General features: G+C 37.4%; 2 long non-coding RNA genes across 2 annotated transcripts; both read right to left on the bottom strand.

Moving 5' to 3' along the window:
* Window positions 1-3,493: 3,493 nt before the first annotated feature.
* On the bottom strand, window positions 3,494-7,384 carry LOC146949351 (uncharacterized). The gene is made up of 2 exons (XR_015027229.1): window positions 5,541-7,384; window positions 3,494-3,761 (listed from the first exon to the last, which is right to left on the bottom strand). It is a non-coding gene; the product is annotated as an uncharacterized LOC146949351 (long non-coding RNA).
* Window positions 7,385-9,892: 2,508 nt separating this feature from the next.
* LOC146949350 (uncharacterized) lies at window positions 9,893-12,522 on the bottom strand. Its single transcript, XR_015025400.1, has 2 exons — window positions 11,910-12,522; window positions 9,893-10,130 (listed from the first exon to the last, which is right to left on the bottom strand). It is a non-coding gene; the product is annotated as an uncharacterized LOC146949350 (long non-coding RNA).
* Between the last annotated feature and the right edge of the window lie 2,073 nt (window positions 12,523-14,595).

Below are 14,595 nucleotides of genomic sequence, written 5' to 3'. Positions count from 1 at the left end.
AAGGCTAGGCCACTTTATGCCCTTTTTAGTTAAAGAAAAAGGGTCAAAAACGAGTGAAATCCGTAAATTAACAAGGAAATTCACTAAAAACCCTTTTCGGCCGTTTTTGAAAATTTTAAAATATACCATGGAAGTCGTAGATATGCTTGTTAGATTTCCTAGGAACTATTACATGCTTCAATTCAATAAGGCTAGGCCACGTTATGCCCTTTTTAGTGAAAGAAAAAAGGGTTAAAAACGAGTGAAATCTGTAAATTAAAAAGGAAATTCACTTAACCCCCATTTCGGCCATTTTTGAAAACTCTAAAATCAACCATGGAAGTCGTAGATATGCTTGTTAGATTTCCTAGAAACTATTACATGCTTCGATTCAATAAGGCTAGGCCACTTTATGCCCTTTTTAGTGAAAGAAAAAGGGTCAAAAACGAGTGAAATCCGTAAATTAACAAGGAAATTCACTTAACCCCCATTTTTGCCGTTTATGAAAATTCTAAAATAAACAATAGAAGTTGTAGATATGCTTGTTAGATTTCCAAGGAACTATTACATGCTTCGATTCAATAAGGCTAGGCCACGTTATGCCCTTTTTAGTGAAAAAAAAGGGTCAAAAACGAGTGAAATCCGTAAATTAACAAGGAAATTCACTTAACCCCATTTCGGCCGTTTTTGAAAATTTTAAAATATACCATGGAAGTCGTAGATATGCTTGTTAGATTTCCTAGGAACTATTACATGCTTCGATTCAAAAAGTCTAGGCCACGTTATGCCCTTTTTAGTGAAAGAAAAAGGGTTAAAAATGAGTGAAATCCGTAAATTAACAAGGAAATTTAACCCCCACTTCGGCCATTTTTGAAAACTCTAAAATCAACCATGGAAGTCGTAGATATGCTAGTTAGATTTCATAGGAACTATTACTTGCTACGATTCAATAAGGCTAGGCCACTTTATGCCCTTTTTTGTGAAAGAAAAAGGGTCAAAAACGAGTGAAATCCGTAAATTAACAAGAAAATTCACTTAACCCCCATTTTGGCCGTTTTTAAAAATTTTAAAATAAACCATAGAAGTCGTAGATATGCTTGTTAGATTTCCTAGGAACTATTACATGCTTCGATTCAATAAGGCTAGGCCACGTTATGCCCTTTTTAGTGAAAGAAAAAGGGTTAAAAACGAGTGAAATCCGTAAATTAATAAGGAAATTCACTTAACCCCCATTTTGGCCGTTTATGAAAATTCTAACATAAACCATAGAATTCGTAGATATTCTAGTTAGATTTCCTAGGAACTATTACATGCATCGATTCAAATAGGCTAGGCCACGTTATGCCCTTTTTAGTGAATGAAAAAAGGGATAAAAACGAGCGAAATCTGTAAATTAAAAAGGAAATTCACTTAACCACCATTTCGGCCGTTTTTGAAAACTCTAAAATCAACCATGGAAGTCGTAGATATACTTGTTAGATTTCCTAGGAACTATTACATGCTTCGATTCAATAAGGCTAGGCCACTTTATGCCCTTTTTAGTTAAAGAAAAATGGTCAAAAACGAGTGAAATCCGTAAATTAACAATAAAGTTCACTTAACCCCCATTTTGGCCGTTTTTAAAAATTTTAAAATAAACCATGGAAGTCGTAGATATGCTTGTTAGATTTCCTAGGAACTATTACATGCTTCGATTCAATAAGGCTAGGCCACTTTATGCCCTTTTTAGTTAAAGAAAAAGGGTCAAAAACGAGTGAAATCCGTAAATTAACAAGGAAATTCACTAAAAACCCTTTTCGGCCGTTTTTGAAAATTTTAAAATATACCATGGAAGTCGTAGATATGCTTGTTAGATTTCCTAGGAACTATTACATGCTTCAATTCAATAAGGCTAGGCCACGTTATGCCCTTTTTAGTGAAAGAAAAAAGGGTTAAAAACGAGTGAAATCTGTAAATTAAAAAGGAAATTCACTTAACCCCCATTTCGGCCATTTTTGAAAACTCTAAAATCAACCATGGAAGTCGTAGATATGCTTGTTAGATTTCCTAGAAACTATTACATGCTTCGATTCAATAAGGCTAGGCCACTTTATGCCCTTTTTAGTGAAAGAAAAAGGGTCAAAAACGAGTGAAATCCGTAAATTAACAAGGAAATTCACTTAACCCCCATTTTTGCCGTTTATGAAAATTCTAAAATAAACCATAGAAGTTGTAGATATGCTTGTTAGATTTCCAAGGAACTATTACATGCTTCGATTCAATAAGGCTAGGCCACGTTATGCCCTTTTTAGTGAAAAAAAAGGGTCAAAAACGAGTGAAATCCGTAAATTAACAAGGAAATTCACTTAACCCCATTTCGGCCGTTTTTGAAAATTTTAAAATATACCATGGAAGTCGTAGATATGCTTGTTAGATTTCCTAGGAACTATTACATGCTTCGATTCAAAAAGTCTAGGCCACGTTATGCCCTTTTTAGTGAAAGAAAAAGGGTTAAAAATGAGTGAAATCCGTAAATTAACAAGGAAATTTAACCCCCACTTCGGCCATTTTTGAAAACTCTAAAATCAACCATGGAAGTCGTAGATATGCTAGTTAGATTTCATAGGAACTATTACTTGCTACGATTCAATAAGGCTAGGCCACTTTATGCCCTTTTTTGTGAAAGAAAAAGGGTCAAAAACGAGTGAAATCCGTAAATTAACAAGAAAATTCACTTAACCCCCATTTTGGCCGTTTTTAAAAATTTTAAAATAAACCATAGAAGTCGTAGATATGCTTGTTAGATTTCCTAGGAACTATTACATGCTTCGATTCAATAAGGCTAGGCCACGTTATGCCCTTTTTAGTGAAAGAAAAAGGGTTAAAAACGAGTGAAATCCGTAAATTAATAAGGAAATTCACTTAACCCCCATTTTGGCCGTTTATGAAAATTCTAACATAAACCATAGAATTCGTAGATATTCTAGTTAGATTTCCTAGGAACTATTACATGCATCGATTCAAATAGGCTAGGCCACGTTATGCCCTTTTTAGTGAATGAAAAAAGGGATAAAAACGAGCGAAATCTGTAAATTAAAAAGGAAATTCACTTAACCACCATTTCGGCCGTTTTTGAAAACTCTAAAATCAACCATGGAAGTCGTAGATATGCTTGTTAGATTTCCTAGGAACTATTACATGGTTCGATTCAATAAGGCTAGGCCACTTTATGCCCTTTTTAGTTAAAGAAAAAGGGTCAAAAACGAGTGAAATCTGTAAATTAACCAGAAAATTCACTTAACCCCCATTTTGGCCGTTTTTAAAATTTTTAAAATAAACCATGGAAGTCGTAGATATGCTTGTTAGATTTCCTAGGAACTATTACATGCTTCGATTCAATAAGGCTAGGCCACGTTATGCCCTTTTTAGTGAAAGAAAAAAGGGTTAAAAACGAGTGAAATCTGTAAATTAAAAAGGAAATTCACTTAACCCCCATTTTGGCCGTTTTTGAAAACTCTAAAATCAACCATGGAAGTCGTAGATATTGTAACACCCATACCAGACGTATCTAGAAAGTCTGGCACGTGCGTTAATATTAGTACTGGATACATTAAAATATACAACAATTAAAATCTTCGAATGAATAATATTTACATCAAGTTCCGTTCGTATAAATAATAATACAATACAACTCATCCATACATAAAAATACATCCTTGAAGTCCATAACATCCTGCAGCTTCACAACGAACTCTTGAAGTAATATCCATCCGGCACCGAACATGCATAAACATCCTGCTTATCTGAAACAAATAAGGATTGGGATGAGACATAATGTCTCAGTGAGTTCCCCTAAATCCTAGGCTATAGGCAACCTCAGGGGGAAACCTACGGTCACCACGTGTCTACATTACAACCTGACGGTTGATTATACGTGTGTGGGGACTTGCATACTTAGACGGTAGTGCATACTAGAGCCGTCATAGTCTTATCTCACTTGTTATAGGCTTCACTTCCTATACGTGTCATGGCGGTCGAGAGGGAACCTAGAACCGCATTGCCAAGAATACACGCTAAGTATCGAGGCCTAAGCATAACATGATCATGACACGATTCTAAACCGGACGATTAGGGGAATCCTAAGATCGTCATCGGTAACATGTTCATTTCTTGTTCTAATCCATGTTCTGTACCTGTCTTAAAGCATCTAATGCTCTTATTCTCGTACATAATCGTACATGAGTTCCTACGTGTTCATAATCATAATCGTGCATGGAACCACAATCATAACATACATAAACGTAACTAAGTTCATTTATGTTAGCGTTGAACAAACATTATTATCTTGGTTCATTTTACGGATAGTCCCGGGTGGAGTAACCCCGAAATCAATCCCATACATGACCGATGTACGTACATCGGACTCCCTCGGTGTCGTGCGGGTCCCTTGCGGCTTAAACCGTTCCCCTTAGGTCGAGAACCTCCCGTATCCCCCTGGCGTGGATAACAAGAGACACGAACACCTACGTCTTGTTACTCAGTGACATGCGGGTCCCTTACGGCTTGAATCGTTCTCATAGTGAGAACCCCTTGTATCCCCCTGATGTGGATATCAAGAGACATGTCACCTACACTTATTAGTCATAGTCTTGTCGTGCATAAGTTAAACACATACATACTTGAGTGCTTACCTCGGAACCTTAATCGAACCGATTAGTGGTAAACTCTTACTTGTTCATATTCATACCTAATCATGGTGGAGAGACTAACTAGTCAAACCACGGCTTACGTACTTGCTAAATCATACTAGCTCTTGTGCGAAGAGATTACACTTCGCGTCTTATCACTCTAGGGATTCTTGCTAAACATACTAGTTCTCGACTAGCTAAGCCGAGGCTCTACATACATTCCCTTTCTTAGTTCATTACTACCCCATCATGCTTAAACTCTCTTAAGTCATCTTTGTGACCCATGTTAAATTGCCATGATTATCGGTTCGAGTTCTATGGATGACTGGTACATTTTTCTATTAATTCCGAGGACCCAAAATGCCATGACCCAAGTAACAAACCATTTAGAAATTCAAAGTTTTAACCAAGTCAAGATGGTTCCAGTTGTAAAATAAGTGAAAACAGTAAAAATATACGTCAACACGATCGCATCGGACCCCCACACGACTGGCCCCAAGCACCCGAGCACAAAACAACACAAAAGTTGCCCTGTCAGGGGCGCCTGGCGCCAGAGAGTGGGCGCCTAGCGCTGGCCTCTCTGACTTTGGGCGCCTAGCGCCCTTGTTCAGGCGCAGCGCTGCGAACCTGCGTGTTTCGGCTGCGGGTTCGTGGCATTTTCGACCCAAAACTCCAATTTTTGATCTCCTAAATGTACCAACTCATTCCAAACATTGTTAACAAGTTTATGTACTCAAAATAGCTTACGAAAACATATATAAGATCAAGTTCCATGGCAATTTATCATGTAACACAAGGCATGGCTTTAGGTTCAATAAAATGTCATAGAAGCTAAACTAGCACAAAACATGAATATCCAACCCAAAGGTAGGTTACTCTATCTATAGAACTCACCTAGTCATGTTGTGAACTTGATTCCAAAGCTTCAAGCATCTTCTTTACTCCATGTCTCAAAACCCTAACTTTTGACTCACCAACAACTATGGCCTTAACTCCACAATCCATCTTCAAATCATCTTCTTCTTTGTTTCTTAACCATGAATAAACCTTAGCTTGCATCATCTTCTCTTGACATCAACAAACCCCATTTCTTCATGAACTTATCTTAAGGAGAAAGAGTGGAACAACCCAAACCAAACCCCCACAACTTGGAAGATCATATAGGAACATAACCCACAAGCTTGACATGAGTAAAAGGAAGAAATTATGGAAGAAAAAAGAAGAGAGGGTGGCGCATGAGAAGAGGGAAGGAAGAGAAAGCTCTTGCCCAAAAAACCTAGAGAGAGAGAGAGAAGATTGGAAATGAGATATTCTTTGGCCATTTCCATATAAATATCTCTTAATCGAGCAATTACCAAAATGCCCTTGCCTTAAACGTGTTACATCCGTCTCTGATACTTATCTCGTATTAAGCTGACATCTCGTAATAAATATTTTCATCACACTTACTTTCCATGAATAAAATTCATCTGACACGATCAACGGTTAATATACCGATACTGTCAGGCGGGATATTACACTCTACCCCCCTTAAAAAAATTTCGTCCTCGAAATTTAGATATTGACTACCAATCCCTATGATAGAACTTGCCATCTATGGTCTGAACCAAACATTTTCCATTCATACATATCCAAAGGTTCTGTCGTATCATGTCCTCATCTCATTTCTTAACCCGCATATAACTGAGCGTAACCTCCTTGATCTTAATACCATTCTTATGTAGAGTTATCTTAGTATATCATGATTCAGAACTTACCTTGCTACACATAAACTTATTGTCTCGGTCTCGTATCTTACCCGCTTAACATAAATCGTTCATAAAGGTATCTTATCATAAACATGAACACTCAGGATTTGCCTTTTAACTGGAATCCTACCGGAAACCAGGTTTGCCCTGCAGTGCTTACTTGCAACATTAAAACATCTTTCATACATTCATAATCTTTCTTGCCGCACTTTGCGACTTATGCCTCTTACGTACATTACTCACAAGACGATTCCACGATTCACTTATCCCTTTCTGAGTCTTAGGAAATCTTCGATCTCATTGCAATCTTATTGCATCTTATCACCCGTACTAAGAGGTAACTCATATTGCTTGGCATGAAAAAGTGATATCGATTAGCCACGTCATCTGACAATCTAACAGCCAACGTTGCGGTTCACATGCTCTTGAAACTTGCTAGAAATTCTACTTGCACTTACGTCAACATTCTTGTAACATTTCCGTGTATCCTACCTGACATTGGCTTCATACGAACCTTGTCGTTTCCATAACCTGTACATACTTTCAAGTGCCGCCTCTTGTTAAATGATAACGATACGTGTTCTAAAATCTTCTTTAAAGAAATCTTTCTTAAATTTTTGGTATTCGGGTTCTTGGAACGAATTTATACATGACTAAAACAATTTTATCATTTCTAAAACTGATTGTATAAAGGTGCCACAAAACCACCGGACGAGTTTCAATATTTTTTTTTTTTGGAAAAGATTTAACAACTCGCCCAAAACTTGTCCCCGACAAGTTGGTCCTGAAGTTTGTACGTTGTAAGTGAGTCCACTTACAACGGACCTCATCAGTTTCAAAAATGTATAATTCCATAAGTTTAAATAAAAACATCGTTCCCAAGTTCCATAATACCAATCTTAACTTTTAAAAGTTTTAAAATCATAACTTAACATGTCTTAACAAGTATCGTTTTCACTCAACAAGTATTGCGTACGAGAGTATGATTCTCTTTGCATCAACTCGAGAGTTGCACCTTCTTTCATGATAGCATACTTAACTTCGAAGATAAATTCTTTTCTTATTCAACCGATATACATACTTGCCATACCGCTTTTATATCCATAAGAAATCCTTGGACCTCTTAACATAAACTTATTTCTCTTCTTCGAAACACTAAACTTGATTCTCCGCATTATCTCATTCGGTTATCGCTCTTGATGCTTTGATTCTTTACCTAAGTCACGGAACGTAATCTTCTGATCCTTACATGTTTTCTATTATCATCATCCATGCATCTTGACCAATTATCATACGACAATTCTTGTCCTTTTCATCTTACCTAGATGACGACACATACTTAAAACTTTTACCTTAGCCAATGATATTTATGTAAACATCCATTCTTACTTATCACACCAAGAACTCCTCACTTGTCTTATGATGCTTCTGCTAAACTTGCCTTACCAACCGAACATTCTTCACGAAGATTCATACATACTAAATTTACCATGTTTCGTGTTTAACAATTACTTCCATGGCGCTACTCTGATTCCCTCCGGTTGGTTTACACGAACACTATAACCCGTTAGAGCAATTGAGACTTCAATTCATGCTTATCACTTGGATACTTACTTCTTGAACTATTCTCAGAATATTCTATGTTGCAAACACTATCACAACCTTACTCTTAACTTGTAAATTCAAAACTCATGATATTTTATCTTATGCTCATAATACTTGACTTGGGGGTAAACCTTACGTTCTTGCTGGTTGCATTTACCATGCATATCACACTTGAACTTGTTTCCGAGGAAACTCGAATTCCTTTAACAACTCCTCTAACACTTGAACATATCTTCCTTAAACCTCTAGCCTGGTACCTTCGTATCTTCGCATACTACATTTTGCTTAATCATACCAATGCTTGCTCGTTGATTTTTCTTTTAAAGTAACTATGTAAACTAGCGCATAGGTCATTGACGTCGAAAATTTTCTACTTTATAAATATATTGAATTTAGGCCCCGGCCGTTAATACAAAATCATAGAAAGAGTTGATAACATATACGTGTCATCAATTCTAGATTCTAATGAGTCTAGCTCGCTCTACGAGTGTCGTAGCAAACCGGTTCCTAGAAAATCTCGTGAATTTTTCAAAAGTCAACTTCAATCACCCATACGCGTAAATCTTTCTAAAATTATTTAAACTTAATGATCCAACATCATATCGAGCCCTAGCATGTTCGTTAAGCAAAACATAAGTTCGAGAGATACGCCATAATTCCACATAATCCGAAAACTTTGTGATGTCTTATAACTTTGCACCAATTAAATTTCTTGCTTCATACCTCATGCATACGCATTCACTTTATCCAGTCATATGCAGGAACTTTGTACTATTGATCTTGGCTCTTGACACAATAACCTCCAAAGCTACCTTAAACCGGATTGATTTCCGTTAATACTTGTCCATGCATTTTCTTCCTCAGAAATCTTAAGATATGATGTGCATTCGATACTTGATGTTATAGAGAGTGTTGGTTATATAAAAGATTGTGAAAACAACCCCCAATAGCTACTACTGACCCTAGAGATGAAATAACAGTTCTCAAAAAAAACTGAAAAATTCGATCCAGGTTCGCTATTAGCGAAATCCTCTGGAGTAATTTCGCTATTAGCGAAATTTTCGCTATTGGCATATTTTCTTCAACTCAGTTTTCCAAAAAGAAAAATCGTATTTCACATAAAAATCTTATTTCTTCAAGTATCCCAATGCATATCATTCCTTCCAAACATATTAAAACAATTCTATAACATTTGCATGGCAAGCATTAACATCATTCGGTTCCATTCAAGGCACATTAGAAACTGATATCTTGTCATCACGTCTCTTAACGTAAAATTTCCACCTAATCCTTAACTTCTTCTGCTAAGAATGGCTTACTTCATTACGTTGCTACTCATGCAACTTCCAAACATACATATAGTTAACTTCATTCATATAATGCTATTCCTGAGAGCCTGCTGACTCCGTCAACATACACCGACCTCTTACTACCTTGTAGCCTTGTTCGGACATTCTAGAATATCTTAAACCCGTTCCAACAACAACCCTTACCGAAACTTTCGGTCATGGTTAGATACGTATATCCAACTTCTTCACTTACGGGTACATGGAGTATCGTTATCATCTTACCCGACATTGTCGGAACGTTTCTTCTTAACATGCCTTACATTCCCAGAGGATTCACACTTCTACTTGATTAGTTCACCGGCCACCTTTTGGCACGATCAAACTACTTCATCATATACTTCATTCCTCCTGGGTCCTATTCAGCTCTCAGGCATCCATTCTAATCACTGAATGTTAAATTGAGTTGATCAGGCTCAACTAACATCAACAATTAGAACATCTACCCAGAACCCAATGGTCCCACTACCTTAGTTGTAATTTAATGACCCAAGGCACGGTCTGAATCGACCTGCTCTGATACCAATTGTAACACCCATACCAGACGTATCTAGAAAGTCTGGCACGTGCGTTAATATTAGTACTGGATACATTAAAATATACAACAATTAAAATCTTCGAATGAATAATATTTACATCAAGTTCCGTTCGTATAAATAATAATACAATACAACTCATCCATACATAAAAATACATCCTTGAAGTCCATAACATCCTGCAGCTTCACAACGAACTCTTGAAGTAATATCCATCCGGCACCGAACATGCATAAACATCCTGCTTATCTGAAACAAATAAGGATTGGGATGAGACATAATGTCTCAGTGAGTTCCCCTAAATCCTAGGCTATAGGCAACCTCAGGGGGAAACCTACGGTCACCACGTGTCTACATTACAACCTGACGGTTGATTATACGTGTGTGGGGACTTGCATACTTAGACGGTAGTGCATACTAGAGCCGTCATAGTCTTATCTCACTTGTTATAGGCTTCACTTCCTATACGTGTCATGGCGGTCGAGAGGGAACCTAGAACCGCATTGCCAAGAATACACGCTAAGTATCGAGGCCTAAGCATAACATGATCATGACACGATTCTAAACCGGACGATTAGGGGAATCCTAAGATAGTCATCGGTAACATGTTCATTTCTTGTTCTAATCCATGTTCTGTACCTGTCTTAAAGCATCTAATGCTCTTATTCTCGTACATAATCGTACATGAGTTCCTACGTGTTCATAATCATAATCGTGCATGGAACCATAATCATAACATACATAAACGTAACTAAGTTCATTTATGTTAGCGTTGAACAAACATTATTATCTTGGTTCATTTTACGGATAGTCCCGGGTGGAGTAACCCCGAAATCAATCCCATACATGACCGATGTACGTACATCGGACTCCCTCGGTGTCGTGCGGGTCCCTTGCGGCTTAAACCGTTCCCCTTAGGTCGAGAACCTCCCGTATCCCCCTGGCGTGGATAACAAGAGACACGAACACCTACGTCTTGTTACTCAGTGACATGCGGGTCCCTTACGGCTTGAATCGTTCTCATAGTGAGAACCCCTTGTATCCCCCTGATGTGGATATCAAGAGACATGTCACCTACACTTATTAGTCATAGTCTTGTCGTGCATAAGTTAAACACATACATACTTGAGTGCTTACCTCGGAACCTTAATCGAACCGATTAGTGGTAAACTCTTACTTGTTCATATTCATACCTAATCATGGTGGAGAGACTAACTAGTCAAACCACGGCTTACGTACTTGCTAAATCATACTAGCTCTTGTGCGAAGAGATTACACTTCGCGTCTTATCACTCTAGGGATTCTTGCTAAACATACTAGTTCTCGACTAGCTAAGCCGAGGCTCTACATACATTCCCTTTCTTAGTTCATTACTACCCCATCATGCTTAAACTCTCTTAAGTCATCTTTGTGACCCATGTTAAATTGCCATGATTATCGGTTCGAGTTCTATGGATGACTGGTACATTTTTCTATTAATTCCGAGGACCCAAAATGCCATGACCCAAGTAACAAACCATTTAGAAATTCAAAGTTTTAACCAAGTCAAGATGGTTCCAGTTGTAAAATAAGTGAAAACAGTAAAAATATACGTCAACACGATCGCATCGGACCCCCACACGACTGGCCCCAAGCACCCGAGCACAAAACAACACAAAAGTTGCCCTGTCAGGGGCGCCTGGCGCCAGAGAGTGGGCGCCTAGCGCTGGCCTCTCTGACTTTGGGCGCCTAGCGCCCTTGTTCAGGCGCAGCGCTGCGAACCTGCGTGTTTCGGCTGCGGGTTCGTGGCATTTTCGACCCAAAACTCCAATTTTTGATCTCCTAAATGTACCAACTCATTCCAAACATTGTTAACAAGTTTATGTACTCAAAATAGCTTACGAAAACATATATAAGATCAAGTTCCATGGCAATTTATCATGTAACACAAGGCATGGCTTTAGGTTCAATAAAATGTCATAGAAGCTAAACTAGCACAAAACATGAATATCCAACCCAAAGGTAGGTTACTCTATCTATAGAACTCACCTAGTCATGTTGTGAACTTGATTCCAAAGCTTCAAGCATCTTCTTTACTCCATGTCTCAAAACCCTAACTTTTGACTCACCAACAACTATGGCCTTAACTCCACAATCCATCTTCAAATCATCTTCTTCTTTGTTTCTTAACCATGAATAAACCTTAGCTTGCATCATCTTCTCTTGACATCAACAAACCCCATTTCTTCATGAACTTATCTTAAGGAGAAAGAGTGGAACAACCCAAACCAAACCCCCACAACTTGGAAGATCATATAGGAACATAACCCACAAGCTTGACATGAGTAAAAGGAAGAAATTATGGAAGAAAAAAGAAGAGAGGGTGGCGCATGAGAAGAGGGAAGGAAGAGAAAGCTCTTGCCCAAAAAACCTAGAGAGAGAGAGAGAAGATTGGAAATGAGATATTCTTTGGCCATTTCCATATAAATATCTCTTAATCGAGCAATTACCAAAATGCCCTTGCCTTAAACGTGTTACATCCGTCTCTGATACTTATCTCGTATTAAGCTGACATCTCGTAATAAATATTTCCATCACACTTACTTTCCATGAATAAAATTCATCTGACACGATCAACGGTTAATATACCGATACTGTCAGGCGGGATATTACAGATATGCTTGTTAGATTTCCTAGGAACTATTACATGCTTCGATTCAATAAGGCTAGGCCACTTTATGCCCTTTTTAGTTAAAGAAAAAGGGTCAAAAACGAGTGAAATCCGTAAATTAACAAGAAAATTCACTTAACCCCCATTTTGGCCGTTTTTAAAAATTTTAAAATAAACCATGGAAGTCGTAGATATGCTTGTTAGATTTCCTAGGAACTATTACATGCTTCGATTCAATAAGGCTAGGCCACGTTATGCCCTTTTTAGTGAAAGAAAAAAGGGTTAAAAACGAGTGAAATCTGTAAATTAAAAAGGAAATTCACTTAACCCCCATTTCGGCCGTTTTTGAAAACTCTAAAATCAACCATGGAAGTCGTAGATATGCTTGTTAAATTTCCTAGGAACTATTACATGTTTCGATTCAATAAGGCTAGGCCACTTTACGCCCTTTTTAGTGAATGAAAAATGGTCAAAAACGAGTAAAATACGTAAATTAACAAGGAAATTCACTTAACCCCCATTTTGGCCGTTTTTAAAAATTTTAAAATAAACCATGGAAGTCGCGGATATGCTTGTTAGATTTCCTAGGAACTATTACATGCTTCGATTCAATAATGCTAGGCCACTTTATGCCCTTTTTAGTGAATGAAAAAGGGTCAAAAACGAGTAAAATACGTAAATTAACAAAGAAATTCACTTAACCCCCATTTTGGCCGTTTATGAAAATTCTAACATAAACCATAGAATTCGTAGATATTCTAGTTAGATTTCCTAGGAACTATTACATGCATCGATTCAATAAGGCTAGGCCACGTTATGCCCTTTTTAGTGAAAGAAAAAAGGGTTAAAAACGAGCGAAATCTGTAAATTAAAAAGGAAATTCACTTAACCCCCATTTCGGCCGTTTTTGAAAACTCTAAAATCAACCATGGAAGACATAGATATGCTTGTTAGATTTCCTATGAACTATTACATGCTTCGATTCAATAAGGCTAGGCCACTTTATGCCCTTTTTAGTTAAAGAAAAAGGGTCAAAAACGAGTGAAATCCGTAAATTAACAAGAAAATTCACTTAACCCCCATGTTGGCCGTTTTTAACAATTTTAAAATAAACCATGGAAGTCGTAGATATGCTTGTTAGATTTCCTAGGAACTATTACATGCTTCAATTCAATAAGGCTAGGCCACGTTATGCCCTTTTTAGTGAAAGAAAAAAGGGTTAAAAACGAGTGAAATCTGTAAATTAAAAAGGAAATTCACTTAACCCCCATTTCGGCCGTTTTGAAAACTCTAAAATCAACCATGGAAGTCGTAGATATGCTTGTTAGATTTCCTAGGAACTATTACATGCTTCGATTCAATAAGGCTAGGCCACGTTATGCCCTTTTTAGTGAAAGAAAAAGGGTTAAAAACGAGTGAAATCCGTAAATTAAAAAGGAAATTTACTTAACCCCCATTTCGGCCGTTTTTGAAAACTCTAAAATCAACCATGGAAGTCGTAGATATGCTTGTTAGATTTCCTAGGAACTATTACATGCTTCGATTCAATAAGGCTAGGCCACTTTATGCCCTTTTTAGTTAAAGAAAAAGGGTCAAAAACGAGTGAAATCCGTAAATTAACAAGGAAATTCACTAAAATCCCTTTTCGGCCGTTTTTGAAAATTTTAAAATATACAATGGAAGTCGTAGATATGCTTGTTAGATTTCCTAGGAACTATTACATGCTTCGATTCAATAAGGCTAGGCCACTTTATGCCCTTTTTAGTGAAAGAAAAAAGGGTTAAAAACGAGTGAAATCTGTAAATTAAAAAGGAAATTCACTTAACCCCCATTTCGGCCGTTTTGAAAATTTTAAAATAAACCATAGAAGTCGTAGATATGCTTGTTAGATTTCCTAGGAACTATTACATGCTTCGATTCAATAAGGCTAGGCCACGTTATGCCCTTTTTAGTGAAAGAAAAAGGGTTAAGAACGAGTGAAATCCGTAAATTAAAAAGGAAATTCACTTAACCCCCATTTCGGCCGTTTTTGAAAACTCTAAAATCAACCATGGAAGTCGTAGA

The sequence above is a fragment of the Medicago sativa genome, chromosome 2 (genome assembly GCF_051527215.1).
Source record: "Medicago sativa cultivar Bolivia chromosome 2, Bolivia_mono, whole genome shotgun sequence".
Classification (NCBI taxonomy): domain Eukaryota; kingdom Viridiplantae; phylum Streptophyta; class Magnoliopsida; order Fabales; family Fabaceae; genus Medicago; species Medicago sativa.
This window is presented reverse-complemented; position numbering and strand designations above follow the sequence as displayed.